Raw genomic sequence first — 5619 nt, 5'->3', positions numbered from 1 at the left:
AAAACTTTTTCCAATGATTTATTGTCATGGTTCAGCTCATCTTGGTACAGTAAATGGGCCCTGGTCTAAAGTAGTGCACACTATAGGGAATAGGGCCCTGGTCTAAAGTAGTGCACACTATAGGGAATAGGGCCCTGGTCTGAAGTAGTGTTGTTCTATATAGGGAATAGGGCCTTCGTCTAAAGTAGTGCACTACATAGGGAATAGGGTGTAATTTAGGAGGCAGTCTTAGTGTGCGCTTTACCCACATTTCATTCCGTATAACAAACGTAATGGGTCTAGTTTTTTTATAGCGGTCTGGTCCTCAGGCGAGGAAGGACCACCATTTGGCTACAGGCAATGATTCACCCAGATAGATGTCTAGCTGTCTGCCTAGCCTGATGTCTGTGGTGTCCAGAGAGAGAGAGAGAGAGAGAGAGAGAGAGAGAGAGAGAGAGAGAGAGAGAGAGAGAGAGAGAGAGAGCTAGAGAGAGAGAGAGAGAGAGAGAGAGAGAGAGAGAGAGAGAGAGAGAGAGAGAGAGAGAGAGAGAGAGAGAGAGAGAGAGAGAGGTGACCCCATTTTTTTCCTGCAGAATATCTTGGGACCCCATTTTATTTCCCCAATAATTTGTGGCCCCACCCTACCCCAAATCTAATGACACAACCTTAAAAACTGTAGATAATTTGTGTGTTTATTTAATCAACTTTACTTCAATTCATTGCATTTCATGTTTTGTAAAAATTGAAGGAAAACAATAAATACATCTACTCAATAACATTGTATGTTTCAAATGATCCTTCTCAAAATCTTTTGTATATTGTCCAATATAATAAACTGGTGGTGACTGGACTAGGGGGCCCTGGTGGTGACTGGACAAGGGGGTCCTGGTGGTGACTGGACTAGGGGGTCCTGGTGGTGACTGGACTAGAGGGTCCTGGTGGTGACTGGACTAGGGGCCCTGGTGGTGACTGGACTAGGGGTCCTGGTGGTGACTGGCCTGGTGGTGACTGGACTAGGGGGCCCTGGTGGTGACTGGACAAGGGGGTCCTGGTGGTGACTGGACTAAGGGTCCTGGTGGTGACTGGCCTGGTGGTGACTGGACTAGGGGGTCCTGGTGGTGACTGGACTAGCGGGCCCTGGTGGTGACTGGCCTGGTGGTGACTGGACTAGGGGCCCTGGTGGTGACTGGCCTGGTGGTGACTGGACTAGGGGGCTCTGGTGGTGACTGGCCTGGTGGTGACTGGACTAGGGGGTCCTGGTGGTGACTGGCCTGGTGGTGACTGGACTAGGGGTCCTGGTGGTGACTGGCCTGGTGGTGACTGGCCTGGTGGTGACTGGACTAGGGGGTCCTGGTGGTGACTGGCCTGGTGGTTACTGGACTAGGGGGTCCTGGTGGTGACCGACCTAGGGGGTCCTGGTGGTGACTGGACTAGGGAGTCCTGGTGGTGACTGGCTTGGTGGTGACTGGACTAGGGGGTCCTGGTGGTGACTGGCCTGGTGGTGACTGGCCTGGTGGTGACTGGACTAGGGGGTCCTGGTGGTGACTGGCCTGGTGGTGACTGGACTAGGGGTCCTGGTGGTGACTGTACTAGGGGTCCTGGTGGTGACTGGCCTGGTGGTGACTGGACTAGGGGGTCCTGGTGGTGACTGGCCTGGTGGTGACTGGCCTGGTGGTGACTGGACTAGGGGGTCCTGGATGGTGACTGGCCTGGTGGTGACTGGCCTAGGGGGTCCTGGTGGTGACTGGCCTGGTGGTGACTGACCTGGTGGTGACTGGCCTAGGGGGTCCTGGTGGTGACTGGACTTGGGGGTCCTGGTGGTGACTGGCCTGGTGGTGACTGGACTAGGGGGTCCTGGTGGTGACTGGCCTGGTGGTGACTGGCCTAGGGGTCCTGGTGGTGACTGGACTAGGGGGTCCTGGTGGTGACTGGCCTAGGGGTCCTGGTGGTGACTGGCCTGGTGGTGACTGGACTAGGGGGTCCTGGTGGTGACTGGCCTGGTGGTGACTGGACTAGGGGGTCCTGGTGGTGACTGGCCTGGTGGTGACTGGCCTGGTGGTGACTGGACTAGGGGTCCTGGTGGTGACTGGCCTGGTGGTGACTGGCCTAGGGGGTCCTGGTGGTGACTGGACTAGGGGTCCTGGTGGTGACTGGCCTAGGGGGTCCTGGTGGTGACTGGCCTGGTGGTGACTGGACTAGGGGGTCCTGGTGGTGACTGGCCTGGTGGTGACTGGACTAGGGGTCCTGGTGGTGACTGGCCTGGTGGTGACTGGCCTGGTGGTGACTGAACTAGGGGGTCCTGGTGGTGACTGGCCTGGTGGTGACTGGACTAGGGGTCCTGGTGGTGACTGGCCTGGTGGTGACTGGACTAGGGGTCCTGGTGGTGACTGGACTAGGGGGTCCTGGTGGTGACTGGCCTGGTGGTGACTGGCCTGGTGGTGACTGGACTAAGGGGTCCTGGTGGTGACTGGCCTGGTGGTGACTGGCCTAGGGGGTCCTGGTGGTGACTGGACTAGGGGGTCCTGGTGGTGACTGGCCTAGGGGTCCTGGTGGTGACTGGCCTGGTGGTGACTGGCCTAGGGGGTCCTGGTGGTGACTGGCCTGGTGGTGACTGGAGTAGGGGGTCCTGGTGGTGACTGGCCTGGTGGTGACTGGACTAGGGGGTCCTGGTGGTGACTGGCCTGGTGGTGACTGGACTAGGGGGTCCTGGTGGTGACTGGACTAGGGGGTCCTGGTGGTGACTGGCCTGGTGGTGACTGGCCTGGTGGTGACTGGACTAAGGGGTCCTGGATGGTGACTTGCCTGGTGGTGACTGGCCTAGGGGTCCTGGTGGTGACTGGACTAGGGGTCCTGGTGGTGACTGGACTAGGGGGTCCTGGTGGTGACTGGACTAGGGGGTCCTGGTGGTGACTGGCCTGGTGGTGACTGGACTAAGGGGTCCTGGATGGTGACTTGCCTGGTGGTTACTGGCCTAGGGGGTCCTGGTGGTGACTGGCCTGGTGGTGACTGGCCTAGGGGGTCCTGGTGGTGACTGGCCTGGTGGTGACTGGCCTGGTGGTGACTGGCCTGGTGGTGACTGGCCTAGGGGTCCTGGTGGTGACTGGCCTGGTGGTGACTGGCCTGGTGGTGACTGGCCTGGTGGTGACTGGACTAGGGGTCCTGGTGGTGACTGGCCTGGTGGTGACTGGACTAGGGGTCCTGGTGGTGACTGGCCTGGTGGTGACTGGACTAGGGGGTCCTGGTGGTGACTGGCCTGGTGGTTACTGGACTAGGGGGTCCTGGTGGTGACTGGCCTGGTGGTTACTGGACTAGGGGGTCCTGGTGGTGACTGGCCTGGTGGTTACTGGACTAGGGGGTCCTGGTGGTGACCGACCTAGGGGGTCCTGGTGGTGACTGGACTAGGGAGTCCTGGTGGTGACTGGCCTAGGGGGTCCTGGTGGTGACTGGCCTGGTGGTGACTGGCCTGGTGGTGACTGGCCTAGGGGGTCCTGGTGGTGACTGGCCTAGGGGGTCCTGGTGGTGACAGGCCTAGGGGGTCCTGGTGGTGACCGACCCAGGGGGTACTGGTGGTGACTGGACTAGGGAGTCCTGGTGTTGACTGGCCTGGTGGTGACTGGCCTAGGGGGTCCTGGATGGTGACTGGACTAGGGGGTCCTGGTGGTGACTGGCCTAGGGGGTCCTGGATGGTGACTGGCCTGGTGGTGACTGGCCTAGGGGGTCCTGGTGGTGACTGGCCTAGGGGGTCCTGGTCGTGACTGGCCTAGGGGGTCCTGGTGGTGACTGGCCTAGGGAGTCATTTACATTTACATTTAAGTCATTTAGCAGACGCTCTTATCCAGAGCGACTTACAAATTGGTGCATTCACCTTATGACATCCAGTGGAACAGCCACTTTACAATAGTGCATCTAAATCTTTTAAAGGGGGGTGAGAAGGATTACTTTATCCTATCCTAGGTATTCCTTAAAGAGGTGGGGTTTCAGGTGTCTCCGGAAGGTGGTGATTGACTCCGCTGTCCTGGCGTCGTGAGGCAGTTTGTTCCACCATTGGGGGCCAGAGCAGCGAACATTTTTGACTGGGCTGAGCGGGAACTGTACTTCCTCAGTGGTAGGGAGGCGAGCAGGCCAGAGGTGGATGAACACAGTGCCCTTGTTTGGGTGTAGGGCCTGATCAGAGCCTGGAGGTACTGAGGTGCCGTTCCCCTCACAGCTCCGTAGGCAAGCACCATGGTCTTGTAGCGGATGCGAGCTTCAACTGGAAGCCAGTGGAAAGAGCGGAGGAGCGGGGTGACGTGAGAGAACTTGGGAAGGTTGAACACCAGACGGGCTGCGGCGTTCTGGATGAGTTGTAGGGGTTTAATGGCACAGGCAGGGAGCCCAGCCAACAGCGAGTTGCAGTAATCCAGATGGGAGATGACAAGTGCCTGGATTAGGACCTGCGCCGCTTCCTGTGTGAGGCAGGGTCGTACTCTGCGGATGTTGTAGAGCATGAACCTACAGGAACGGGCCACCGCCTTGATGTTAGTTGAGAACGTCAGGGTGTTGTCCAGGATCACGCCAAGGTTCTTAGCGCTCTGGGAGGAGGACACAATGGAGTTGTCAACCGTGATGGCGAGATCATGGAACGGGCAGTCCTTCCCCGGGAGGAAGAGCAGCTCCGTCTTGCCGAGGTTCAGCTTGAGGTGGTGATCCGTCATCCACACTGATATGTCTGCCAGACATGCAGAGATGCGATCGCCACCTGGTCATCAGAAGGGGGAAAGGAGAAGATTAATTGTGTGTCGTCTGCATAGCAATGATAGGAGAGACCATGTGAGGTTATGACAGAGCCAAGTGACTTGGTGTATAGCGAGAATAGGAGAGGGCCTAGAACAGAGCCCTGGGGGACACCAGTGGTGAGAGCGCGTGGTGAGGAGACAGATTCTCGCCACGCCACCTGGTAGGAGCGACCTGTCAGGTAGGACGCAATCCAAGCGTGGGCCGCGCCGGAGATGCCCAACTCGGAGAGAGGGTGGAGAGGAGGATCTGATGGTTCACAGTATCGAAGGCAGCCGATAGGTCTAGAAGGATGAGAGCAGAGGAGAGAGAGTTAGCTTTAGCAGTGCGGAGCGCCTCCGTGATACAGAGAAGAGCAGTCTCAGTTGAATGACTAGTCTTGAAACCTGACTGATTTGGATCAAGAAGGTCATTCTGAGAGAGATAGCGGGAGAGCTGGCCAAGGACGGCACGTTCAAGAGTTTTGGAGAGAAAAGAAAGAAGGGATACTGGTCTGTAGTTGTTGACATCGGAGGGATCGAGTGTAGGTTTTTTCAGAAGGGGTGCAACTCTCGCTCTCTTGAAGACGGAAGGGACGTAGCCAGCGGTCAGGGATGAGTTGATGAATGAGGTGAGGTAAGGGAGAAGGTCTCCGGAAATGGTCTGGAGAAGAGAGGAGGGGATAGGGTCAAGCGGGCAGGTTGTTGGGCGGCCGGCCGTCACAAGACGCGAGATTTCATCTGGAGAGAGAGGGGAGAAAGAGGTCAGAGCATAGGGTAGGGCAGTGTGAGCAGAACCAGCGGTGTCGTTTGACTTAGCAAACGAGGATCGGATGTCGTCGACCTTCTTTTTCAAAATGGTTGACGAAGTCATCTGCAGAGAGGGAGG

Source organism: Oncorhynchus keta, unplaced genomic scaffold (assembly GCF_023373465.1).
Source record: "Oncorhynchus keta strain PuntledgeMale-10-30-2019 unplaced genomic scaffold, Oket_V2 Un_contig_4849_pilon_pilon, whole genome shotgun sequence".
Taxonomy (NCBI): Eukaryota; Metazoa; Chordata; class Actinopteri; order Salmoniformes; family Salmonidae; genus Oncorhynchus; species Oncorhynchus keta.
Note: the sequence above shows the minus strand (reverse complement) of the source record.